Genomic DNA, 27,774 nt, shown 5'->3' with positions numbered 1-27,774 from the left:
GTGGGCACTTGCTGTTGGGAGCTGTCCGGAAAGCTCCGGGAAGACGTCTGGCCTTGAAGAGGCCCACGGAAAGGGAGGCACGAGGCTCAAGATTTCCTCTCTCACAGCACGAGCGAGCGCCTCCACGAGACTGAAAGCTCTCTCCACTTCCAACAGTCACAGATCCAGAGCAGGCGGGGGCAGGGGAAGATGCCAGAGACCAAAACCAGGACCATCAGGATCCAGCGGGAGACCCCGAGCTCCCTCCTGCTGCTCCTGCAGCTTCTGCAGCTCCAGCAGCTAACGCTGCTCCTGAAGATCCTGCCGCTCCTGCTGCTCCTGACGATCCCGCAGCTCCTGCTGCTCCTGAAGCTCCCGCAGCTCCTGCTGCTTCCAAAGGTCCTGAAGATGCTGCACCTGCAGCTGGAACGCTGGGCCACGCAGAGCCAGTTCAGGCGTCACCAAACCCTGGGGCTGAGCCCCTCTGCGCCCACCCGCACCTTCTTCTTCACAATCCCACCATGAATCCCCTCCCGCACCCGACCTTGACTTCCATTCCCCTGAAGTGATTTGTGCTTGCTTTTTCTTCACTTTCCTCTGTTTCTCTCATATCGGTTATGGCATCCTTTATTTTGCCGTTTTAAGTTTCTTTTAATAAAATATAGACTTGGTCCCTCTGAAATTGTGCAATTCAGGAGCACTGGGTGCCTTCACGATGCCGTGCGACCATCACTACCATGCAGGCTCACACCATTCCTTTCTTCAAAGTAAAAACTTGGATCCACAGCACGCACTGCCCCCCACCCCCTCACCCCCCAGCCCCTGACAGCCCCGAGTCCTCTTCCCCTCTGGGTGTCTTTACCTCTCCTGGGTGTTCCCTGTCAATGAAGCCACAGGAAAGCTGGCTTTGCGTGCCTGCCCACGTGGCTTAAGCGGGGGCTGGTGATGTTTTCCTTTGTTTCCACTTGAAATCGCATTTTGATTATTTGAAAGGGAAATCCAGGTGGGCTAAAGAGGTCATGTGCATAACGAAGCCCTTTCGGTACCTCTGTGCATAACCTCGGGGGAGGCACTGCTCTTCCCCCTGTGACACCACAGACACAAGACACAAGGGAGATGCTTAGCTCTTCCTGGGGCAGAAACAAAAGCACGCAAATCAAGAAACCAGCAAAAGCCCAGAAATATACCCGGAAAGACACTCCACGACCCGCAAGGTCCCAAAGGTTGGAGAAAGGCTACACATCCCCGGGGTCCAAAAACCCCTCGAAACCCAGTGCTCTAAACAAACACAACACACACGGGCAGTTCCAACGAGAGGCACAGCAGGTGGCCAGTGTGCGTTACACGTGCTCGACCTCTCGGGGGAGGACACAGGCAGACGGACACACTGTGGAGACAGCACTGGTCACCATGACGCTGGCAGGTCTTTAGCCTGGTGACAGCCAGCCCTGGTGACAACGTGAGGAGGCAGAGGCCTCAGCAGATCCCCCGGAGGGACGAGACAACACACACTCCTCTTCAGGGAAACAGTGAGCAGGATGCATCAAAGGGCCACAGGCGCAGCAGCCCTTCCCCGGCAGTGCTGATCCTTACAGCTGACCCCACCAAAGTGCTCGCACAACTTGCAAAGAGGTTTGTACTTCAGCACCATGAAAAGAATCACTATGTCATCAAGGCATTTTCACAAGTGACCTGCCCTGGGCCCTAACGATACAAACACATAAATACACAGATACGCAGGTAAATGGACACGCACATGCATCCAGGAAAAGAGACAGAGAGACTGAAACACAGACAGGCAGAGGGAGAGAGAAACAGAGAGAGAGAGAGAGAGAGAGACAAGACAGGCGCTGAGAGACACACAGGGGGAGAAGGAACACCGGAGCTGGGAACGAGCGGAAGTCACGCCCATTTTCACACGTCACTCTGCATGTCACAAGCAGGTCCCAATGTCCATCCACCCTGCAGGGGAGGGTGTGGTGGGGGCTCACACGAGGACACGTGACCAGAAGTCATTAAGCTGAGAGCATTGTGGGGCAGCCAACCCCAGGGGCCGAGATGACACACTGGGCCTGAATCTAAACATGACACAGTGACCCAGGAGGTGGTATGTCAGCAAGAACGAAATCACAGTTATGTTCAGTTTCTCCCCTCCCCCCCGCCCCGACAGGGAACTGGGAAGCAGGTGGCAAGGGGAGTGACTTTCTCCGGACCCCAGGGCAGACCCCACCCAGCCTGTGTGGGGTGTGCTCTGCGCTCCGCCAGCCCTCTGTGGGGCCCTCCCTCTGCTGAGTCTGCGCACGAGCTCCCTGGGATGCCAGCCCGCGGGGGTGACAGGTGCGGTAGGTGTTTGTGCCTCTGGAGACACGATGGCTTCCCCGGGAAGGAGGGGCCAGGATGATCCCCACTGTGCCGACGGGGGACTGGGGAGACCCTGAGAGGCAGGCGGCTCGTCCAAGGTGACAGCACTGCGGGCGACGGCGGGCCGGGTCCGAACCCAGCTGCCTCCTCAGAGCTGGCGCCCTGGCTGCATCCAGGCCTCCGCAGGGTCCTGGGCAGGGGGGCCGAGTGGGTGTCACTGTGTGCGGACACGGCACGGGCTGGGAGCTGAGCAGTCAGCAGCCCAGAGAGGCCCTTGGGGAGCTCTGCGGAACGAGGAAGCTTGGGGAAGGGGACCCCAGGAAGTGACCTCACTTCCCTGGCAACCGAACCCAACACAACTTAGAACCCAGGTCACCGGGCACCCACTCTGTCGAGAAGCCCCTACTCAGCTCACCCGGTTGGTCAACTCACTTCAACTCAGTCACACATGTTCTGCTGCGTCCCAACACCCCGAGGCCGCGGCCCCCGGAAGGCCCGCAGCGAGGGCCTGGGCCAGCGGTGCCGGCGCTGGCTCAGCTCTCACCCCAGGCGCCTCTGGCCTTTTGGCCACAGGGACCCAAAGGTAACCCAGGGAGGCCCGGGGCAGGCCCGCCCAGGCCGGGCCACCACTCAGACCCCACCCGGGTATAGCCCCACATCCCCTTCCCTTTGCTGGTGGAGGTGGGCAGTCATGTTGGGTTGGGGTGGGGGGGCCTGCCTCAAGCACGAGCAGGTCAGAGGCCTGGGGGGGCCTGTCACGTCCGCACCCCGGGTCCCAGCTGGCGGGCTGGGCTGTGGCCAGCCGGGCAGGGCCCTGCCGCCCGAGTCGAAGCCCGTGCCCTCTGGCTGTGTCTCTTCCCTCCCGGGTGGCCGTCTCAGCTGACCAAGGTCCCAGTCTGATCTGGCAGCAGAGGGTCGAGCGGGCAGAAGCGGGAGTGGTCCTGGCCGGGCAGGGCTCTGAGACCTCCGGGCCCGGCCCGCTGCCACTCACTGTCACTGCAGAGCCGGACACTGCAGGAGCCGCTGGATCAGGACACCCACGCCTCCTCCCCGAGCGAGGGGCCGCTGCACGCTTCTCAGGGCCAGCACCAGCTCCGGGTGAGTCTGCACACGGAGGGGTCCCCGCCACCGCGACTGCCTCCTCCCCAGAAACCGCCCAGGAGTCACGCCAGGGTCCTGCCCGCGGCTGACAGGCAGCTCAGCAGACCCGGCTCTGACCTGGAGCAGCTCCCTGGGAGTCAGGTGGAGGACCAGGAGCCCACCGAGGCACAGCCCCAAGGTGAGAAGGGCGGGGCCGGTGAACGTGCGGAGGCGAGGGAGGGCCGAGGGCTGGGCCACACAGGGAGGCGTCCCCAGAGGCTGCTGCTGGTACCAGAGCCAACATTGGTCTCAGACCACCTGTCTACACGAGTTCAGTCACAAAACACATCCTGTGGGCACTTGCTGTTGGGAGCTGTCCGGAAAGCTCCGGGAAGACGTCTGGCCTTGAAGAGGCCCACGGAAAGGGAGGCACGAGGCTCAAGATTTCCTCTCTCACAGCACGAGCGAGCGCCTCCACGAGACTGAAAGCTCTCTCCACTTCCAACAGTCACAGATCCAGAGCAGGCGGGGGCAGGGGAAGATGCCAGAGACCAAAACCAGGACCATCAGGATCCAGCGGGAGACCCCGAGCTCCCTCCTGCTGCTCCTGCAGCTTCTGCAGCTCCAGCAGCTAACGCTGCTCCTGAAGATCCTGCCGCTCCTGCTGCTCCTGACGATCCCGCAGCTCCTGCTGCTCCTGAAGCTCCCGCAGCTCCTGCTGCTTCCAAAGGTCCTGAAGATGCTGCACCTGCAGCTGGAACGCTGGGCCACGCAGAGCCAGTTCAGGCGTCACCAGCCCCTGGGGCTGAGCCCCTCTGCGCCCACCCGCACCTTCTTCTTCACAATCCCACCATGAATCCCCTCCCGCACCCGACCTTGACTTCCATTCCCCTGAAGTGATTTGTGCTTGCTTTGTCTTCACTTTCCTCTGTTTCTTTCATATCGGTTATGGCATCCTTTATTTTGCCGTTTTAAGTTTCTTTTAATAAAATATAGACTTGGTCCCTCTGAAATTGTGCAATTCAGGAGCACTGGGTGCCTTCACGATGCCGTGCGACCATCACTACCATGCAGGCTCACACCATTCCTTTCTTCAAAGTAAAAACTTGGATCCACAGCACGCACTGCCCCCCACCCCCTCACCCCCCAGCCCCTGACAGCCCCGAGTCCTCTTCCCCTCTGGGTGTCTTTACCTCTCCTGGGTGTTCCCTGTCAATGAAGCCACAGGAAAGCTGGCTTTGCGTGCCTGCCCACGTGGCTTAAGCGGGGGCTGGTGATGTTTTCCTTTGTTTCCACTTGAAATCGCATTTTGATTATTTGAAAGGGAAATCCAGGTGGGCTAAAGAGGTCATGTGCATAACGAAGCCCTTTCGGTACCTCTGTGCATAACCTCGGGGGAGGCACTGCTCTTCCCCCTGTGACACCACAGACACAAGACACAAGGGAGATGCTTAGCTCTTCCTGGGGCAGAAACAAAAGCACGCAAATCAAGAAACCAGCAAAAGCCCAGAAATATACCCGGAAAGACACTCCACGACCCGCAAGGTCCCAAAGGTTGGAGAAAGGCTACACATCCCCGGGGTCCAAAAACCCCTCGAAACCCAGTGCTCTAAACAAACACAACACACACGGGCAGTTCCAACGAGAGGCACAGCAGGTGGCCAGTGTGCGTTACACGTGCTCGACCTCTCGGGGGAGGACACAGGCAGACGGACACACTGTGGAGACAGCACTGGTCACCATGACGCTGGCAGGTCTTTAGCCTGGTGACAGCCAGCCCTGGTGACAACGTGAGGAGGCAGAGGCCTCAGCAGATCCCCCGGAGGGACGAGACAACACACACTCCTCTTCAGGGAAACAGTGAGCAGGACGCATCAAAGGGCCACAGGCGCAGCAGCCCTTCCCCGGCAGTGCCGATCCTTACAGCTGACCCCACCAAAGTGCTCGCACAACTTGCAAAGAGGTTTGTAATTCAGCACCATGAAAAGAATCACTATGTCATCAAGGCATTTTCACAAGTGACCTGCCCTGGGCCCTAACGATACAAACACATAAATACACAGATACGCAGGTAAATGGACACGCACATGCATCCAGGAAAAGAGACAGAGAGACTGAAACACAGACAGGCAGAGGGAGAGAGAAACAGAGAGAGAGAGAGAGAGAGACAAGACAGGCGCTGAGAGACACACAGGGGGAGAAGGAACACCGGAGCTGGGAACGAGCGGAAGTCACGCCCATTTTCACACGTCACTCTGCATGTCACAAGCATGTCCCAATGTCCATCCACCCTGCAGGGGAGGGTGTGGTGGGGGCTCACACGAGGACACGTGACCAGAAGTCATTAAGCTGAGAGCATTGTGGGGAGGCAAACCCCAGGGGCCGAGATGACACACTGGGCCTGAATCTAAACATGACACAGTGACCCAGGAGGTGGTATGTCAGCAAGAACGAAATCACAGTTATGTTCAGTTTCTCCCCTCCCCCCCGCCCCGACAGGGAACTGGGAAGCAGGTGGCAAGGGGAGTGACTTTCTCCGGACCCCAGGGCAGACCCCACCCAGCCTGTGTGGGGTGTGCTCTGCGCTCCGCCAGCCCTCTGTGGGGCCCTCCCTCTGCTGAGTCTGCGCACGAGCTCCCTGGGATGCCAGCCCGCGGGGGTGACAGGTGCGGTAGGTGTTTGTGCCTCTGGAGACACGATGGCTTCCCCGGGAAGGAGGGGCCAGGATGATCCCCACTGTGCCGATGGGGGACTGGGGAGACCCTGAGAGGCAGGCGGCTCGTCCAGGGTGACAGCACTGCGGGCGACGGCGTGCCGGGTCCGAACCCAGCTGCCTCCTCAGAGCTGGCGCCCTGGCTGCATCCAGGCCTCCGCAGGGTCCTGGGCAGGGGGGCCGAGCAGGTGTCACTGTGTGCGGACACGGCATGGGCTGGGAGCTGAGCAGTCAGCAGCCCAGAGAGGCCCTTGGGGAGCTCTGCGGAACGAGGAAGCTTGGGGAAGGGGACCCCAGGAAGTGACCTCACTTCCCTGGCAACCGAACCCAACACAACTTAGAACCCAGGTCACCGGGCACCCACTCTGTCGAGAAGCCCCTACTCAGCTCACCCGGTTGGTCAACTCACTTCAACTCAGTCACACATGTTCTGCTGCGTCCCAACACCCCGAGGCCGCGGCCCCCGGAAGGCCCGCAGCGAGGGCCTGGGCCAGCGGTGCCGGCGCTGGCTCAGCTCTCACCCCAGGCGCCTCTGGCCTTTTGGCCACAGGGACCCAAAGGTAACCCAGGGAGGCCCGGGGCAGGCCCGCCCAGGCCGGGCCACCACTCAGACCCCACCCGGGTATAGCCCCACATCCCCTTCCCTTTGCTGGTGGAGGTGGGCAGTCATGTTGGGCTGGGGTGGGGGGGCCTGCCTCAAGCACGAGCAGGTCAGAGGCCTGGGGGGGCCTGTCACGTCCGCACCCCGGGTCCCAGCTGGCGGGCTGGGCTGTGGCCAGCCGGGCAGGGCCCTGCCGCCCGAGTCGAAGCCCGTGCCCTCTGGCTGTGTCTCTTCCCTCCCGGGTGGCCGTCTCAGCTGACCAAGGTCCCAGTCTGATCTGGCAGCAGAGGGTCGAGCGGGCAGAAGCGGGAGTGGTCCTGGCCGGGCAGGGCTCTGAGACCTCCGGGCCCGGCCCGCTGCCACTCACTGTCATTGCAGAGCCGGACACTGCAGGAGCCGCTGGATCAGGACACCCACGCCTCCTCCCCGAGCGAGGGGCCGCTGCACGCTTCTCAGGGCCAGCACCAGCTCCGGGTGAGTCTGCACACGGAGGGGTCCCCGCCACCGCGACGGCCTCCTCCCCAGAAACCGCCCAGGAGTCACGCCAGGGTCCTGCCCGCGGCTGACAGGCAGCTCAGCAGACCCGGCTCTGACCTGGAGCAGCTCCCTGGGAGTCAGGTGGAGGACCAGGAGCCCACCGAGGCACAGCCCCAAGGTGAGAAGGGTGGGGCCGGTGAACTTGCGGAGGCGAGGGAGGGCCGAGGGCTGGGCCACACAGGGAGGCGTCCCCAGAGGCTGCTGCTGGTACCAGAGCCAACATTGGTCTCAGACCACCTGTCTACACGAGTTCAGTCACAAAACACATCCTGTGGGCACTTGCTGTTGGGAGCTGTCCGGAAAGCTCCGGGAAGACGTCTGGCCTTGAAGAGGCCCACGGAAAGGGAGGCACGAGGCTCAAGATTTCCTCTCTCACAGCACGAGCGAGCGCCTCCACGAGACTGAAAGCTCTCTCCACTTCCAACAGTCACAGATCCAGAGCAGGCGGGGGCAGGGGAAGATGCCAGAGACCAAAACCAGGACCATCAGGATCCAGCGGGAGACCCCGAGCTCCCTCCTGCTGCTCCTGCAGCTTCTGCAGCTCCAGCAGCTAACGCTGCTCCTGAAGATCCTGCCGCTCCTGCTGCTCCTGACGATCCCGCAGCTCCTGCTGCTCCTGAAGCTCCCGCAGCTCCTGCTGCTTCCAAAGGTCCTGAAGATGCTGCACCTGCAGCTGGAACGCTGGGCCACGCAGAGCCAGTTCAGGCGTCACCAGCCCCTGGGGCTGAGCCCCTCTGCGCCCACCCGCACCTTCTTCTTCACAATCCCACCATGAATCCCCTCCCGCACCCGACCTTGACTTCAATTCCCCTGAAGTGATTTGTGCTTGCTTTTTCTTCACTTTCCTCTGTTTCTCTCATATCGGTTATGGCATCCTTTATTTTGCCGTTTTAAGTTTCTTTTAATAAAATATAGACTTGGTCCCTCTGAAATTGTGCAATTCAGGAGCACTGGGTGCCTTCACGATGCCGTGCGACCATCACTACCATGCAGGCTCACACCATTCCTTTCTTCAAAGTAAAAACTTGGATCCACAGCACGCACTGCCCCCCACCCCCTCACCCCCCAGCCCCTGACAGCCCCGAGTCCTCTTCCCCTCTGGGTGTCTTTACCTCTCCTGGGTGTTCCCTGTCAATGAAGCCACAGGAAAGCTGGCTTTGCGTGCCTGCCCACGTGGCTTAAGCGGGGGCTGGTGATGTTTTCCTTTGTTTCCACTTGAAATCGCATTTTGATTATTTGAAAGGGAAATCCAGGTGGGCTAAAGAGGTCATGTGCATAACGAAGCCCTTTCGGTACCTCTGTGCATAACCTCGGGGGAGGCACTGCTCTTCCCCCTGTGACACCACAGACACAAGACACAAGGGAGATGCTTAGCTCTTCCTGGGGCAGAAACAAAAGCACGCAAATCAAGAAACCAGCAAAAGCCCAGAAATATACCCGGAAAGACACTCCACGACCCGCAAGGTCCCAAAGGTTGGAGAAAGGCTACACATCCCCGGGGTCCAAAAACCCCTCGAAACCCAGTGCTCTAAACAAACACAACACACACGGGCAGTTCCAACGAGAGGCACAGCAGGTGGCCAGTGTGCGTTACACGTGCTCGACCTCTCGGGGGAGGACACAGGCAGACGGACACACTGTGGAGACAGCACTGGTCACCATGACGCTGGCAGGTCTTTAGCCTGGTGACAGCCAGCCCTGGTGACAACGTGAGGAGGCAGAGGCCTCAGCAGATCCCCCGGAGGGACGAGACAACACACACTCCTCTTCAGGGAAACAGTGAGCAGGACGCATCAAAGGGCCACAGGCGCAGCAGCCCTTCCCCGGCAGTGCCGATCCTTACAGCTGACCCCACCAAAGTGCTCGCACAACTTGCAAAGAGGTTTGTACTTCAGCACCATGAAAAGAATCACTATGTCATCAAGGCATTTTCACAAGTGACCTGCCCTGGGCCCTAACGATACAAACACATAAATACACAGATACGCAGGTAAATGGACACGCACATGCATCCAGGAAAAGAGACAGAGAGACTGAAACACAGACAGGCAGAGGGAGAGAGAAACAGAGAGAGAGAGAGAGAGAGACAAGACAGGCGCTGAGAGACACACAGGGGGAGAAGGAACACCGGAGCTGGGAACGAGCGGAAGTCACGCCCATTTTCACACGTCACTCTGCATGTCACAAGCAGGTCCCAATGTCCATCCACCCTGCAGGGGAGGGTGTGGTGGGGGCTCACACGAGGACACGTGACCAGAAGTCATTAAGCTGAGAGCATTGTGGGGCAGCCAACCCCAGGGGCCGAGATGACACACTGGGCCTGAATCTAAACATGACACAGTGACCCAGGAGGTGGTATGTCAGCAAGAACGAAATCACAGTTATGTTCAGTTTCTCCCCTCCCCCCCGCCCCGACAGGGAACTGGGAAGCAGGTGGCAAGGGGAGTGACTTTCTCCGGACCCCAGGGCAGACCCCACCCAGCCTGTGTGGGGTGTGCTCTGCGCTCCGCCAGCCCTCTGTGGGGCCCTCCCTCTGCTGAGTCTGCGCACGAGCTCCCTGGGATGCCAGCCCGCGGGGGTGACAGGTGCGGTAGGTGTTTGTGCCTCTGGAGACACGATGGCTTCCCCGGGAAGGAGGGGCCAGGATGATCCCCACTGTGCCGACGGGGGACTGGGGAGACCCTGAGAGGCAGGCGGCTCGTCCAAGGTGACAGCACTGCGGGCGACGGCGGGCCGGGTCCGAACCCAGCTGCCTCCTCAGAGCTGGCGCCCTGGCTGCATCCAGGCCTCCGCAGGGTCCTGGGCAGGGGGGCCGAGTGGGTGTCACTGTGTGCGGACACGGCACGGGCTGGGAGCTGAGCAGTCAGCAGCCCAGAGAGGCCCTTGGGGAGCTCTGCGGAACGAGGAAGCTTGGGGAAGGGGACCCCAGGAAGTGACCTCACTTCCCTGGCAACCGAACCCAACACAACTTAGAACCCAGGTCACCGGGCACCCACTCTGTCGAGAAGCCCCTACTCAGCTCACCCGGTTGGTCAACTCACTTCAACTCAGTCACACATGTTCTGCTGCGTCCCAACACCCCGAGGCCGCGGCCCCCGGAAGGCCCGCAGCGAGGGCCTGGGCCAGCGGTGCCGGCGCTGGCTCGGCTCTCACCCCAGGCGCCTCTGGCCTTTTGGCCACAGGGACCCAAAGGTAACCCAGGGAGGCCCGGGGCAGGCCCGCCCAGGCCGGGCCACCACTCAGACCCCACCCGGGTAGAGCCCCACATCCCCTTCCCTTTGCTGGTGGAGGTGGGCAGTCATGTTGGGCTGGGGTGGGGGGGCCTGCCTCAAGCACGAGCAGGTCAGAGGCCTGGGGGGGCCTGTCACGTCCGCACCCCGGGTCCCAGCTGGCGGGCTGGGCTGTGGCCAGCCGGGCAGGGCCCTGCCGCCCGAGTCGAAGCCCGTGCCCTCTGGCTGTGTCTCTTCCCTCCCGGGTGGCCGTCTCAGCTGACCAAGGTCCCAGTCTGATCTGGCAGCAGAGGGTCGAGCGGGCAGAAGCGGGAGTGGTCCTGGCCGGGCAGGGCTCTGAGACCTCCGGGCCCGGCCCGCTGCCACTCACTGTCATTGCAGAGCCGGACACTGCAGGAGCCGCTGGATCAGGACACCCACGCCTCCTCCCCGAGCGAGGGGCCGCTGCACGCTTCTCAGGGCCAGCACCAGCTCCGGGTGAGTCTGCACACGGAGGGGTCCCCGCCACCGCGACGGCCTCCTCCCCAGAAACCGCCCAGGCGTCACGCCAGGGTCCTGCCCGCGGCTGACAGGCAGCTCAGCAGACCCGGCTCTGACCTGGAGCAGCTCCCTGGGAGTCAGGTGGAGGACCAGGAGCCCACCGAGGCACAGCCCCAAGGTGAGAAGGGCGGGGCCGGTGAACGTGCGGAGGCGAGGGAGGGCCGAGGGCTGGGCCACACAGGGAGGCGTCCCCAGAGGCTGCTGCTGGCACCAGAGCCAACATCGGTCTCAGACCACCTGTCTACACGAGTTCAGTCACAAAACACATCCTGTGGGCACTTGCTGTTGGGAGCTGTCCGGAAAGCTCCGGGAAGACGTCTGGCCTTGAAGAGGCCCACGGAAAGGGAGGCACGAGGCTCAAGATTTCCTCTCTCACAGCACGAGCGAGCGCCTCCACGAGACTGAAAGCTCTCTCCACTTCCAACAGTCACAGATCCAGAGCAGGCGGGGGCAGGGGAAGATGCCAGAGACCAAAACCAGGACCATCAGGATCCAGCGGGAGACCCCGAGCTCCCTCCTGCTGCTCCTGCAGCTTCTGCAGCTCCAGCAGCTAACGCTGCTCCTGAAGATCCTGCCGCTCCTGCTGCTCCTGACGATCCCGCAGCTCCTGCTGCTCCTGAAGCTCCCGCAGCTCCTGCTGCTTCCAAAGGTCCTGAAGATGCTGCACCTGCAGCTGGAACGCTGGGCCACGCAGAGCCAGTTCAGGCGTCACCAGCCCTTGGGGCTGAGCCCCTCTGCGCCCACCCGCACCTTCTTCTTCACAATCCCACCATGAATCCCCTCCCGCACCCGACCTTGACTTCCATTCCCCTGAAGTGATTTGTGTTTGCTTTGTCTTCACTTTCCTCTGTTTCTTTTATATCGATTATGGCATCCTTTATTTTGCCGTTTTAAGTTTCTTTTAATAAAATATAGACTTGGTCCCTCTGAAATTGTGCAATTCAGGAGCACTGGGTGCCTTCACGATGCCGTGCGACCATCACTACCATGCAGGCTCACACCATTCCTTTCTTCAAAGTAAAAACTTGAATCCACAGCACGCACTGCCCCCCACCCCCTCACCCCCCAGCCCCTGACAGCCCCGAGTCCTCTTCCCCTCTGGGTGTCTTTACCTCTCCTGGGTGTTCCCTGTCAATGAAGCCACAGGAAAGCTGGCTTTGCGTGCCTGCCCACGTGGCTTAAGCGGGGGCTGGTGATGTTTTCCTTTGTTTCCACTTGAAATCGCATTTTGATTATTTGAAAGGGAAATCCAGGTGGGCTAAAGAGGTCATGTGCATAACGAAGCCCTTTCGGTACCTCTGTGCATAACCTCGGGGGAGGCACTGCTCTTCCCCCTGTGACACCACAGACACAAGACACAAGGGAGATGCTTAGCTCTTCCTGGGGCAGAAACAAAAGCACGCAAATCAAGAAACCAGCAAAAGCCCAGAAATATACCCGGAAAGACACTCCACGACCCGCAAGGTCCCAAGGTTGGAGAAAGGCTACACATCCCCGGGGTCCAAAAACCCCTCGAAACCCAGTGCTCTAAACAAACACAACACACACGGGCAGTTCCAACGAGAGGCACAGCAGGTGGCCAGTGTGCGTTACACGTGCTCGACCTCTCGGGGGAGGACACAGGCAGACGGACACACTGTGGAGACAGCACTGGTCACCATGACGCTGGCAGGTCTTTAGCCTGGTGACAGCCAGCCCTGGTGACAACGTGAGGAGGCAGAGGCCTCAGCAGATCCCCCGGAGGGACGAGACAACACACACTCCTCTTCAGGGAAACAGTGAGCAGGACGCATCAAAGGGCCACAGGCGCAGCAGCCCTTCCCCGGCAGTGCCGATCCTTAGAGCTGACCCCACCAAAGTGCTCGCACAACTTGCAAAGAGGTTTGTACTTCAGCACCATGAAAAGAATCACTATGTCATCAAGGCATTTTCACAAGTGACCTGCCCTGGGCCCTAACGATACAAACACATAAATACACAGATACGCAGGTAAATGGACACGCACATGCATCCAGGAAAAGAGACAGAGAGACTGAAACACAGACAGGCAGAGGGAGAGAGAAACAGAGAGAGAGAGAGAGAGAGACAAGACAGGCGCTGAGAGACACACAGGGGGAGAAGGAACACCGGAGCTGGGAACGAGCGGAAGTCACGCCCATTTTCACACGTCACTCTGCATGTCACAAGCAGGTCCCAATGTCCATCCACCCTGCAGGGGAGGGTGTGGTGGGGGCTCACACGAGGACACGTGACCAGAAGTCATTAAGCTGAGAGCATTGTGGGGCAGCCAACCCCAGGGGCCGAGATGACACACTGGGCCTGAATCTAAACATGACACAGTGACCCAGGAGGTGGTATGTCAGCAAGAACGAAATCACAGTTATGTTCAGTTTCTCCCCTCCCCCCCGCCCCGACAGGGAACTGGGAAGCAGGTGGCAAGGGGAGTGACTTTCTCCGGACCCCAGGGCAGACCCCACCCAGCCTGTGTGGGGTGTGCTCTGCGCTCCGCCAGCCCTCTGTGGGGCCCTCCCTCTGCTGAGTCTGCGCACGAGCTCCCTGGGATGCCAGCCCGCGGGGGTGACAGGTGCGGTAGGTGTTTGTGCCTCTGGAGACACGATGGCTTCCCCGGGAAGGAGGGGCCAGGATGATCCCCACTGTGCCGACGGGGGACTGGGGAGACCCTGAGAGGCAGGCGGCTCGTCCAAGGTGACAGCACTGCGGGCGACGGCGGGCCGGGTCCGAACCCAGCTGCCTCCTCAGAGCTGGCGCCCTGGCTGCATCCAGGCCTCCGCAGGGTCCTGGGCAGGGGGGCCGAGTGGGTGTCACTGTGTGCGGACACGGCACGGGCTGGGAGCTGAGCAGTCAGCAGCCCAGAGAGGCCCTTGGGGAGCTCTGCGGAACGAGGAAGCTTGGGGAAGGGGACCCCAGGAAGTGACCTCACTTCCCTGGCAACCGAACCCAACACAACTTAGAACCCAGGTCACCGGGCACCCACTCTGTCGAGAAGCCCCTACTCAGCTCACCCGGTTGGTCAACTCACTTCAACTCAGTCACACATGTTCTGCTGCGTCCCAACACCCCGAGGCCGCGGCCCCCGGAAGGCCCGCAGCGAGGGCCTGGGCCAGCGGTGCCGGCGCTGGCTCGGCTCTCACCCCAGGCGCCTCTGGCCTTTTGGCCACAGGGACCCAAAGGTAACCCAGGGAGGCCCGGGGCAGGCCCGCCCAGGCCGGGCCACCACTCAGACCCCACCCGGGTAGAGCCCCACATCCCCTTCCCTTTGCTGGTGGAGGTGGGCAGTCATGTTGGGCTGGGGTGGGGGGGCCTGCCTCAAGCACGAGCAGGTCAGAGGCCTGGGGGGGCCTGTCACGTCCGCACCCCGGGTCCCAGCTGGCGGGCTGGGCTGTGGCCAGCCGGGCAGGGCCCTGCCGCCCGAGTCGAAGCCCGTGCCCTCTGGCTGTGTCTCTTCCCTCCCGGGTGGCCGTCTCAGCTGACCAAGGTCCCAGTCTGATCTGGCAGCAGAGGGTCGAGCGGGCAGAAGCGGGAGTGGTCCTGGCCGGGCAGGGCTCTGAGACCTCCGGGCCCGGCCCGCTGCCACTCACTGTCATTGCAGAGCCGGACACTGCAGGAGCCGCTGGATCAGGACACCCACGCCTCCTCCCCGAGCGAGGGGCCGCTGCACGCTTCTCAGGGCCAGCACCAGCTCCGGGTGAGTCTGCACACGGAGGGGTCCCCGCCACCGCGACGGCCTCCTCCCCAGAAACCGCCCAGGCGTCACGCCAGGGTCCTGCCCGCGGCTGACAGGCAGCTCAGCAGACCCGGCTCTGACCTGGAGCAGCTCCCTGGGAGTCAGGTGGAGGACCAGGAGCCCACCGAGGCACAGCCCCAAGGTGAGAAGGGCGGGGCCGGTGAACGTGCGGAGGCGAGGGAGGGCCGAGGGCTGGGCCACACAGGGAGGCGTCCCCAGAGGCTGCTGCTGGCACCAGAGCCAACATCGGTCTCAGACCACCTGTCTACACGAGTTCAGTCACAAAACACATCCTGTGGGCACTTGCTGTTGGGAGCTGTCCGGAAAGCTCCGGGAAGACGTCTGGCCTTGAAGAGGCCCACGGAAAGGGAGGCACGAGGCTCAAGATTTCCTCTCTCACAGCACGAGCGAGCGCCTCCACGAGACTGAAAGCTCTCTCCACTTCCAACAGTCACAGATCCAGAGCAGGCGGGGGCAGGGGAAGATGCCAGAGACCAAAACCAGGACCATCAGGATCCAGCGGGAGACCCCGAGCTCCCTCCTGCTGCTCCTGCAGCTTCTGCAGCTCCAGCAGCTAACGCTGCTCCTGAAGATCCTGCCGCTCCTGCTGCTCCTGACGATCCCGCAGCTCCTGCTGCTCCTGAAGCTCCCGCAGCTCCTGCTGCTTCCAAAGGTCCTGAAGATGCTGCACCTGCAGCTGGAACGCTGGGCCACGCAGAGCCAGTTCAGGCGTCACCAGCCCTTGGGGCTGAGCCCCTCTGCGCCCACCCGCACCTTCTTCTTCACAATCCCACCATGAATCCCCTCCCGCACCCGACCTTGACTTCCATTCCCCTGAAGTGATTTGTGTTTGCTTTGTCTTCACTTTCCTCTGTTTCTTTTATATCGATTATGGCATCCTTTATTTTGCCGTTTTAAGTTTCTTTTAATAAAATATAGACTTGGTCCCTCTGAAATTGTGCAATTCAGGAGCACTGGGTGCCTTCACGATGCCGTGCGACCATCACTACCATGCAGGCTCACACCATTCCTTTCTTCAAAGTAAAAACTTGAATCCACAGCACGCACTGCCCCCCACCCCCTCACCCCCCAGCCCCTGACAGCCCCGAGTCCTCTTCCCCTCTGGGTGTCTTTACCTCTCCTGGGTGTTCCCTGTCAATGAAGCCACAGGAAAGCTGGCTTTGCGTGCCTGCCCACGTGGCTTAAGCGGGGGCTGGTGATGTTTTCCTTTGTTTCCACTTGAAATCGCATTTTGATTATTTGAAAGGGAAATCCAGGTGGGCTAAAGAGGTCATGTGCATAACGAAGCCCTTTCGGTACCTCTGTGCATAACCTCGGGGGAGGCACTGCTCTTCCCCCTGTGACACCACAGACACAAGACACAAGGGAGATGCTTAGCTCTTCCTGGGGCAGAAACAAAAGCACGCAAATCAAGAAACCAGCAAAAGCCCAGAAATATACCCGGAAAGACACTCCACGACCCGCAAGGTCCCAAGGTTGGAGAAAGGCTACACATCCCCGGGGTCCAAAAACCCCTCGAAACCCAGTGCTCTAAACAAACACAACACACACGGGCAGTTCCAACGAGAGGCACAGCAGGTGGCCAGTGTGCGTTACACGTGCTCGACCTCTCGGGGGAGGACACAGGCAGACGGACACACTGTGGAGACAGCACTGGTCACCATGACGCTGGCAGGTCTTTAGCCTGGTGACAGCCAGCCCTGGTGACAACGTGAGGAGGCAGAGGCCTCAGCAGATCCCCCGGAGGGACGAGACAACACACACTCCTCTTCAGGGAAACAGTGAGCAGGACGCATCAAAGGGCCACAGGCGCAGCAGCCCTTCCCCGGCAGTGCCGATCCTTAGAGCTGACCCCACCAAAGTGCTCGCACAACTTGCAAAGAGGTTTGTACTTCAGCACCATGAAAAGAATCACTATGTCATCAAGGCATTTTCACAAGTGACCTGCCCTGGGCCCTAACGATACAAACACATAAATACACAGATACGCAGGTAAATGGACACGCACATGCATCCAGGAAAAGAGACAGAGAGACTGAAACACAGACAGGCAGAGGGAGAGAGAAACAGAGAGAGAGAGAGAGAGAGACAAGACAGGCGCTGAGAGACACACAGGGGGAGAAGGAACACCGGAGCTGGGAACGAGCGGAAGTCACGCCCATTTTCACACGTCACTCTGCATGTCACAAGCAGGTCCCAATGTCCATCCACCCTGCAGGGGAGGGTGTGGTGGGGGCTCACACGAGGACACGTGACCAGAAGTCATTAAGCTGAGAGCATTGTGGGGCAGCCAACCCCAGGGGCCGAGATGACACACTGGGCCTGAATCTAAACATGACACAGTGACCCAGGAGGTGGTATGTCAGCAAGAACGAAATCACAGTTATGTTCAGTTTCTCCCCTCCCCCCCGCCCCGACAGGGAACTGGGAAGCAGGTGGCAAGGGGAGTGACTTTCTCCGGACCCCAGGGCAGACCCCACCCAGCCTGTGTGGGGTGTGCTCTGCGCTCCGCCAGCCCTCTGTGGGGCCCTCCCTCTGCTGAGTCTGCGCACGAGCTCCCTGGGATGCCAGCCCGCGGGGGTGACAGGTGCGGTAGGTGTTTGTGCCTCTGGAGACACGATGGCTTCCCCGGGAAGGAGGGGCCAGGATGATCCCCACTGTGCCGACGGGGGACTGGGGAGACCCTGAGAGGCAGGCGGCTCGTCCAAGGTGACAGCACTGCGGGCGACGGCGGGCCGGGTCCGAACCCAGCTGCCTCCTCAGAGCTGGCGCCCTGGCTGCATCCAGGCCTCCGCAGGGTCCTGGGCAGGGGGGCCGAGTGGGTGTCACTGTGTGCGGACACGGCACGGGCTGGGAGCTGAGCAGTCAGCAGCCCAGAGAGGCCCTTGGGGAGCTCTGCGGAACGAGGAAGCTTGGGGAAGGGGACCCCAGGAAGTGACCTCACTTCCCTGGCAACCGAACCCAACACAACTTAGAACCCAGGTCACCGGGCACCCACTCTGTCGAGAAGCCCCTACTCAGCTCACCCGGTTGGTCAACTCACTTCAACTCAGTCACACATGTTCTGCTGCGATCCCAACACCCCGAGGCCGCGGCCCCCGGAAGGCCCGCAGCGAGGGCCTGGGCCAGCGGTGCCGGCGCTGGCTCGGCTCTCACCCCAGGCGCCTCTGGCCTTTTGGCCACAGGGACCCAAAGGTAACCCAGGGAGGCCCGGGGCAGGCCCGCCCAGGCCGGGCCACCACTCAGACCCCACCCGGGTAGAGCCCCACATCCCCTTCCCTTTGCTGGTGGAGGTGGGCAGTCATGTTGGGCTGGGGTGGGGGGGCCTGCCTCAAGCACGAGCAGGTCAGAGGCCTGGGGGGGCCTGTCACGTCCGCACCCCGGGTCCCAGCTGGCGGGCTGGGCTGTGGCCAGCCGGGCAGGGCCCTGCCGCCCGAGTCGAAGCCCGTGCCCTCTGGCTGTGTCTCTTCCCTCCCGGGTGGCCGTCTCAGCTGACCAAGGTCCCAGTCTGATCTGGCAGCAGAGGGTCGAGCGGGCAGAAGCGGGAGTGGTCCTGGCCGGGCAGGGCTCTGAGACCTCCGGGCCCGGCCCGCTGCCACTCACTGTCATTGCAGAGCCGGACACTGCAGGAGCCGCTGGATCAGGACACCCACGCCTCCTCCCCGAGCGAGGGGCCGCTGCACGCTTCTCAGGGCCAGCACCAGCTCCGGGTGAGTCTGCACACGGAGGGGTCCCCGCCACCGCGACGGCCTGCTCCCCAGAAACCGCCCAGGCGTCACGCCAGGGTCCTGCCCGCGGCTGACAGGCAGCTCAGCAGACCCGGCTCTGACCTGGAGCAGCTCCCTGGGAGTCAGGTGGAGGACCAGGAGCCCACCGAGGCACAGCCCCAAGGTGAGAAGGGCGGGGCCGGTGAACGTGCGGAGGCGAGGGAGGGCCGAGGGCTGGGCCACACAGGGAGTCGTCCCCAGAGGCTGCTGCTGGCACCAGAGCCAACATCGGTCTCAGACCACCTGTCTACACGATTTCAGTCACAAAACACATCCTGTGGGCACTTGCTGTTGGGAGCTGTCCGGAAAGCTCCGGGAAGACGTCTGGCCTTGAAGAGGCCCACGGAAAGGGAGGCACGAGGCTCAAGATTTCCTCTCTCACAGCACGAGCGAGCGCCTCCACGAGACTGAAAGCTCTCTCCACTTCCAACAGTCACAGATCCAGAGCAGGCGGGGGCAGGGGAAGATGCCAGAGACCAAAACCAGGACCATCAGGATCCAGCGGGAGACCCCGAGCTCCCTCCTGCTGCTCCTGCAGCTTCTGCAGCTCCAGCAGCTAACGCTGCTCCTGAAGATCCTGCCGCTCCTGCTGCTCCTGACGATCCCGCAGCTCCTGCTGCTCCTGAAGCTCCCGCAGCTCCTGCTGCTTCCAAAGGTCCTGAAGATGCTGCACTTGCAGCTGGAACGCTGGGCCACGCAGAGCCAATTCAGGCGTCACCAGCCCCTGGGGCTGAGCCCCTCTGCGCCCACCCGCACCTTCTTCTTCACAATCCCACCATGAATCCCCTCCCGCACCCGACCTTGACTTCCATTCCCCTGAAGTGATTTGTGCTTGCTTTGTCTTCACTTTCCTCTGTTTCTTTCATATCGGTTATGACATCCTTTATTTTGCCGTTTTAAGTTTCTTTTAATAAAATATAGACTTGGTCCCTCTGAAATTGTGCAATTCAGGAGCACTGGGTGCCTTCACGATGCCGTGCGACCATCACTACCATGCAGGCTCACACCATTCCTTTCTTCAAAGTAAAAACTTGGATCCACAGCACACACTGCCCCCCACCCCCTCACCCCCCAGCCCCTGACAGCCCCGAGTCCTCTTCCCCTCTGGGTGTCTTTACCTCTCCTGGGTGTTCCCTGTCAATGAAGCCACAGGAAAGCTGGCTTTGCGTGCCTGCCCACGTGGCTTAAGCGGGGGCTGGTGATGTTTTCCTTTGTTTCCACTTGAAATCGCATTTTGATTATTTGAAAGGGAAATCCAGGTGGCCTAAAGAGGTCATGTGCATAACGAAGCCCTTTCGGTAACTCTGTGCATAACCTCGGGGGAGGCACTGCTCTTCCCCCAGTGACACCACAGACACAAGACACAAGGGAGATGCTTAGCTCTTCCTGGGGCAGAAACAAAAGCACGCAAATCAAGAAACCAGCAAAAGCCCAGAAATATACCCGGAAAGACACTCCACGACCCGCAAGGTCCCAAGGTTGGAGAAAGGCTACACATCCCCGGGGTCCAAAAACCCCTCGAAACCCAGTGCTCTAAACAAACACAACACACACGGGCAGTTCCAACGAGAGGCACAGCAGGTGGCCAGTGTGCGTTACACGTGCTCGACCTCTCGGGGGAGGACACAGGCAGACGGACACACTGTGGAGACAGCACTGGTCACCATGACGCTGGCAGGTCTTTAGCCTGGTGACAGCCAGCCCTGGTGACAACGTGAGGAGGCAGAGGCCTTAGTAGATTCCCCAGAGGGACGAGACAACACACACTCCTCTTCAGGGAAACAGTGAGCAGGACGCATCAAAGGGCCACAGGCGCAGCAGCCCTTCCCCGGCAGTGCCGATCCTTACAGCTGACCCCACCAAAGTGCTCGCACAACTTGCAAAGAGGTTTGTACTTCAGCACCATGAAAAGAATCACTATGTCATCAAGGCATTTTCACAAGTGACCTGCCCTGGGCCCTAACGATACAAACACATAAATACACAGATACGCAGGTAAATGGACACGCACATGCATCCAGGAAAAGAGACAGAGAGACTGAAACACAGACAGACAGAGGGAGAGAGAAACAGAGAGAGAGAGAGAGAGAGAGAGACAAGACAGGCGCTGAGAGACACACAGGGGGAGAAGGAACACCGGAGCTGGGAACGAGCGGAAGTCACGCCCATTTTCACTCGTCACTCTGCATGTCACAAGCAGGTCCCAATGTCCATCCACCCTGCAGGGGAGGGTGTGGTGGGGGCTCACACGAGGACACGTGACCAGAAGGCATTAAGCTGAGAGCATTGTGGGGCAGCCAACCCCAGGGGCCGAGATGACACACTGGGCCTGAATCTAAACATGACACAGTGACCCAGGAGGTGGTATGTCAGCAAGAACGAAATCACAGTTATGTTCAGTTTCTCCCCTCCCCCCCGCCCCGACATGGAACTGGGAAGCAGGTGGCAAGGGGAGTGACTTTCTCCGGACCCCAGGGCAGACCCCACCCAGCCTGTGTGGGGTGTGCTCTGCGCTCCGCCAGCCCTCTGTGGGGCCCTCCCTCTGCTGAGTCTGCGCACGAGCTCCCTGGGATGCCAGCCCGCGGGGCTGACAGGTGCGGTAGGTGTCTGTGCCTCTGGAGACACGATGGCTTCCCCGGGAAGGAGGGGCCAGGATGATCCCCACTGTGCCGATGGGGGACTGGGGAGACCCTGAGAGGCAGGCGGCTCGTCCAGGGTGACAGCACTGCAGGCGACGGCGGGCCGGGTCCGTACACAGCTGCCTCCTCAGAGCTGGCGCCCTGGCTGCATCCAGGCCTCCGCAGGAACCTGGGCAGGGGGGCCGAGTTGGTGTCACTGTGTGCGGACACGGCACGGGCTGGGAGCTGAGCAATCAGCAGTCCAGAGAGGCCCTTGGGGAGCTCTGCGGAACGAGGAAGCTTGGGGAAGGGGACCCCAGGAAGTGACCTCACTTCCCTGGCAACCGAACCCAACACAACTTAGAACCCAGGTCACCGGGCACCCACTCTGTCGAGAAGCCCCTACTCAGCTCACCCGGTTGGTCAACTCACTTCAACTCAGTCACACATGTTCTGCTGCGTCCCAACACCCCGAGGCCGCGGCCCCCGAAAGGCCCGCAGCGAGGGCCTGGGCCAGCGGTGCCGGCGCTGGCTCGGCTCTCACCCCAGGCGCCTCTGGCCTTTTGGCCACAGGAACCCAAAGGTAACCCAGGGAGGCCCGGGGCAGAAGCGCCCAGGACGGGCCACCACTCAGACCCCACCCGGGTAGAGCCCCACATCCCCTTCCCTTTGCTGGTGGAGGTGGGCAGTCATGTTGGGCTGGGGTGGGGGGGCCTGCCTCAAGCACGAGCAGGTCAGAGGCCTGGGGGGGCCTGTCACGTCCGCACCCCGGGTCCCAGCTGGCGGGCTGGGCTGTGGCCAGCCGGGCAGGGCCCTGCCGCCCGAGTCGAAGCCCGTGCCCTCTGGCTGTGTCTCTTCCCTCCCGGGTGGCCGTCTCAGCTGACCAAGGTCCCAGTCTGATCTGGCAGCAGAGGGTCGAGCGGGCAGAAGCGGGAGTGGTCCTGGCCGGGCAGGGCTCTGAGACCTCCGGGCCCGGCCCGCTGCCACTCACTGTCATTGCAGAGCCGGACACTGCAGGAGCCGCTGGATCAGGACACCCACGCCTCCTCCCCGAGCGAGGGGCCGCTGCACGCTTCTCAGGGCCAGCACCAGCTCCGGGTGAGTCTGCACACGGAGGGGTCTCCGCCACCGCGACGGCCTCCTCCCCAGAAACCGCCCAGGCGTCACGCCAGGGTCCTGCCCGCGGCTGACAGGCAGCTCAGCAGACCCGGCTCTGACCTGGAGCAGCTCCCTGGGAGTCAGGTGGAGGACCAGGAGCCCACCGAGGCACAGCCCCAAGGTGAGAAGGGCGGGGCCGGTGAACGTGCGGAGGCGAGGGAGGGCCGAGGGCTGGGCCACACAGGGAGGCGTCCCCAGAGGCTGCTGCTGGCACCAGAGCCAACATTGGTCTCAGACCACCTGTCTACACGAGTTCAGTCACAAAACACATCCTGTGGGCACTTGCTGTTGGGAGCTGTCCGGAAAGCTCCGGGAAGACGTCTGGCCTTGAAGAGGCCCACGGAAAGGGAGGCACGAGGCTCAAGATTTCCTCTCTCACAGCACGAGCGAGTGCCTCCACGAGACTGAAAGCTCTCTCCACTTCCAACAGTCACAGATCCAGAGCAGGCGGGGGCAGGGGAAGATGCCAGAGACCAAAACCAGGACCATCAGGATCCAGCGGGAGACCCCGAGCTCCCTCCTGCTGCTCCTGCAGCTTCTGCAGCTCCAGCAGCTAACGCTGCTCCTGAAGATCCTGCCGCTCCTGCTGCTCCTGACGATCCCGCAGCTCCTGCTGCTCCTGAAGCTCCCGCAGCTCCTGCTGCTTCCAAAGGTCCTGAAGATGCTGCACCTGCAGCTGGAACACTGGGCCACGGAGAGCCAGTTCAGGCGTCACCAGCCCCTGGGGCTGAGCCCCTCTGCGCCCACCCACACCTTCTTCTTCACAATCCCACCATGAATCCCCTCCCGCACCCGACCTTGACTTCCATTCCCCTGAAGTGATTTGTGCTTGCTTTGTCTTCACTTTCCTCTGTTTCTTTCATATCGGTTATGGCATCCTTTATTTTGCCGTTTTAAGTTTCTTTTAATAAAATATAGACTTGGTCCCTCTGAAATTGTGCAATTCAGGAGCACTGGGTGCCTTCACGATGCCGTGCGACCATCACTACCATGCAGGCTCACATCATTCCTTTCTTCAAAGTAAAAACTTGGATCCACAGCACGCACTGCCCCCCACCCCCTCACCCCCCAGCCCCTGACAGCCCCGAGTCCTCTTCCCCTCTGGGTGTCTTTACCTCTCCTGGGTGTTCCCTGTCAATGAAGCCACAGGAAAGCTGGCTTTGCGTGCCTGCCCACGTGGCTTAAGCGGGGGCTGGTGATGTTTTCCTTTGTTTCCACTTGAAATCCCATTTTGATTATTTGAAAGGGAAATCCAGGTGAAGAGGTCATGTGCATAACGAAGCCCTTTCGGTACCTCTGTGCATAACCTCGGGGGAGGCACTGCTCTTCCCCCTGTGACACCACAGACACAAGACACAAGGGAGATGCTTAGCTCTTCCTGGGGCAGAAACAAAAGCACGCAAATCAAGAAACCAGCAAAAGCCCAGAAATATACCCGGAAAGACACTCCACGACCCGCAAGGTCCCAAGGTTGGAGAAAGGCTACACATCCCCGAGGTCCAAAAACCCCTCGAAACCCAGTGCTCTAAACAAACACAACACACACGGGCAGTTCCAACGAGAGGCACAGCAGGTGGCCAGTGTGCGTTACACGTGCTCGACCTCTCGGGGGAGGACACAGGCAGACGGACACACTGTGGAGACAGCACTGGTCACCATGACGCTGGCAGGTCTTTAGCCTGGTGACAGCCAGCCCTGGTGACAACGTGAGGAGGCAGAGGCCTCAGCAGATCCCCCGGAGGGACGAGACAACACACACTCCTCTTCAGGGAAACAGTGAGCAGGACGCATCAAAGGGCCACAGGCGCAGCAGCCCTTCCCCGGCAGTGCCGATCCTTACAGCTGACCCCACCAAAGTGCTCGCACAACTTGCAAAGAGGTTTGTACTTCAGCACCATGAAAAGAATCACTATGTCATCAAGGCATTTTCACAAGTGACCTGCCCTGGGCCCTAACGATACAAACACATAAATACACAGATACGCAGGTAAATGGACACGCACATGCATCCAGGAAAAGAGACAGAGAGACTGAAACACAGACAGGCAGAGGGAGAGAGAAACAGAGAGTGAGAGAGAGAGAGAGACAAGACAGGCGCTGAGAGACACACAGGGGGAGAAGGAACACCGGAGCTGGGAACGAGCGGAAGTCACGCCCATTTTCACACGTCACTCTGCATGTCACAAGCAGGTCCCAATGTCCATCCACCCTGCAGGGGAGGGTGTGGTGGGGGCTCACACGAGGACACGTGAACAGAAGTCATTAAGCTGAGAGCATTGTGGGGCAGCCAACCCCAGGGGCCGAGATGACACACTGGGCCTGAATCTAAACATGACACAGTGACCCAGGGGGTAGTATGTCAGCAAGAACGAAATCACAGTTATGTTCAGTTTCTCCCCTCCCCCCCACCCCGACAGAGAGCTGGGAAGCAGGTGGCAAGGGGAGTGACTTTCTCCGGACCTCAGGGCAGACCCTACCCAGCCTGTGTGGGGTGTGCTCTGCGCTCCGCCAGCCCTCTGTGGGGCCCTCCCTCTGCTGAGTCTGCGCACGAGCTCCCTGGGATGCCAGCCCGCGGGGGTGACAGGTGCGGTAGGTGTTTGTGCCTCTGGAGACACGATGGCTTCCCCGGGAAGGAGGGGCCAGGATGATCCCCACTGTGCCGACGGGGGACTGGGGAGACCCTGAGAGGCAGGCGGCTCGTCCAGGGTGACAGCACTGCGGGCGACGGCGGGTCGGGTCCGAACCCAGCTGCCTCCTCAGAGCTGGCGCCCTGGCTGCATCCAGGCCTCCGCAGGGTCCTGGGCAGGGGGGCCGAGTGGGTGTCACTGTGTGCGGACACGGCACGGGCTGGGAGCTGAGCAGTCAGCAGCCGAGAGAGGCCCTTGGGGAGCTCTGCGGAATGAGGAAGCTTGGGGAAGGGGACCCCAGGAAGTGACCTCACTTCCCTGGCAACCGAACCCAACACAACTTAGAACCCAGGTCACCGGGCACCCACTCTGTCGAGAAGCCCCTACTCAGCTCACCCGGTTGGTCAACTCACTTCGACTCAGTCACACATGTTCTGTTGCGTCCCAACACCCCGAGGCCGCGGCCCCCGGAAGGCCCGCAGCGAGGGCCTGGGCCAGCGGTGCCGGCGCTGGCTTGGCTCTCACCCCAGGCGCCTCTGGCCTTTTGGCCACAGGGACCCAAAGGTAACCCAGGGAGGCCCGGGGCAGGCCCGCCCAGGCCGGGCCACCACTCAGACCCCACCCGGGTAGAGCCCCACATCCCCTTCCCTTTGCTGGTGGAGGTGGGCAGTCATGTTGGGCTGGGGTGGGGGGGCCTGCCTCAAGCACGAGCAGGTCAGAGGCCTGGGGGGGCCTGTCACGTCCGCACCCCGGGTCCCAGCTGGCGGGCTGGGCTGTGGCCAGCCGGGCAGGGCCCTGCCGCCCGAGTCGAAGCCCGTGCCCTCTGGCTGTGTCTCTTCCCTCCCGGGTGGCCGTCTCAGCTGACCAAGGTCCCAGTCTGATCTGGCAGCAGAGGGTCGAGCGGGCAGAAGCGGGAGTGGTCCTGGCCGGGCAGGGCTCTGAGACCTCCGGGCCCGGCCCGCTGCCACTCACTGTCATTGCAGAGCCGGACACTGCAGGAGCCGCTGGATCAGGACACCCACGCCTCCTCCCCGAGCGAGGGGCCGCTGCACGCTTCTCAGGGCCAGCACCAGCTCCGGGTGAGTCTGCACACGGAGGGGTCCCCGCCACCGCGACGGCCTCCTCCCCAGAAACCGCCCAGGCGTCACGCCAGGGTCCTGCCCGCGGCTGACAGGCAGCTCAGCAGACCCGGCTCTGACCTGGAGCAGCTCCCTGGGAGTCAGGTGGAGGACCAGGAGCCCACCGAGGCACAGCCCCAAGGTGAGAAGGGCGGGGCCGGTGAACGTGCGGAGGCGAGGGAGGGCCGAGGGCTGGGCCACACAGGGAGGCGTCCCCAGAGGCTGCTGCTGGCACCAGAGCCAACATTGGTCTCAGACCACCTGTCTACACGAGTTCAGTCACAAAACACATCCTGTGGGCACTTGCTGTTGGGAGCTGTCCGGAAAGCTCCGGGAAGACGTCTGGCCTTGAAGAGGCCCACGGAAAGGGAGGCACGAGGCTCAAGATTTCCTCTCTCACAGCACGAGCGAGCGCCTCCACGAGACTGAAAGCTCTCTCCACTTCCAACAGTCACAGATCCAGAGCAGGCGGGGGCAGGGGAAGATGCCAGAGACCAAAACCAGGACCATCAGGATCCAGCGGGAGACCCCGAGCTCCCTCCTGCTGCTCCTGCAGCTTCTGCAGCTCCAGCAGCTAACGCTGCTCCTGAAGATCCTGCCGCTCCTGCTGCTCCTGACGATCCCGCAGCTCCTGCTGCTCCTGAAGCTCCCGCAGCTCCTGCTGCTTCCAAAGGTCCTGAAGATGCTGCACCTGCAGCTGGAACGCTGGGCCACGGAGAGCCAGTTCAGGCGTCACCAGCCCCTGGGGCTGAGCCCCTCTGCGCCCACCCGCACCTTCTTCTTCACAATCCCATCATGAATCCCCTCCCGCACCCGACCTTGACTTCCATTCCCCTGAAGTGATTTCTGCTTGCTTTGTCTTCACTTTCCTCAGTTTCTTTCATATCGGTTATGGCATCCTTTATTTTGCCGTTTTAAGTTTCTTTTAATAAAATATAGACTTTGTCCCTCTGAAATTGTGCAATTCAGGAGCACTGGGTGCCTTCACGATGCCGTGCGACCATCACTACCATGCAGGCTCACACCATTCCTTTCTTCAAAGTAAAAACTTGGATCCACAGCACGCACTGCCCCCCACCCCCTCACCCCCCAGCCCCTGACAGCCCCGAGTCCTCTTCCCCTCTGGGTGTCTTTACCTCTCCTGGGTGTTCCCTGTCAATGAAGCCACAGGAAAGCTGGCTTTGCGTGCCTGCCCACGTGGCTTAAGCGGGGGCTGGTGATGTTTTCCTTTGTTTCCACTTGAAATCGCATTTTGATTATTTGAAAGGGAAATCCAGGTGGGCTAAAGAGGTCATGTGCATAACGAAGCCCTTTCGGTACCTCTGTGCATAACCTCGGGGGAGGCACTGCTCTTCCCCCTGTGACACCACAGACACAAGACACAAGGGAGATGCTTAGCTCTTCCTGGGGCAGAAACAAAAGCACGCAAATCAAGAAACCAGCAAAAGCCCAGAAATATACCCGGAAAGACCCTCCACGACCCGCAAGGTCCCAAGGTTGGAGAAAGGCTACACATCCCCGGGGTCCAAAAACCCCTCGAAACCCAGTGCTCTAAACAAACACAACACACACGGGCAGTTCCAACGAGAGGCACAGCAGGTGGCCAGTGTGCGTTACACGTGCTCGACCTCTCGGGGGAGGACACAGGCAGACGGACACACTGTGGAGACAGCACTGGT

The sequence above is a fragment of the Vicugna pacos genome, chromosome 17, assembly GCF_048564905.1.
Source record: "Vicugna pacos chromosome 17, VicPac4, whole genome shotgun sequence".
Classification (NCBI taxonomy): domain Eukaryota; kingdom Metazoa; phylum Chordata; class Mammalia; order Artiodactyla; family Camelidae; genus Vicugna; species Vicugna pacos.
Note: the sequence above shows the minus strand (reverse complement) of the source record.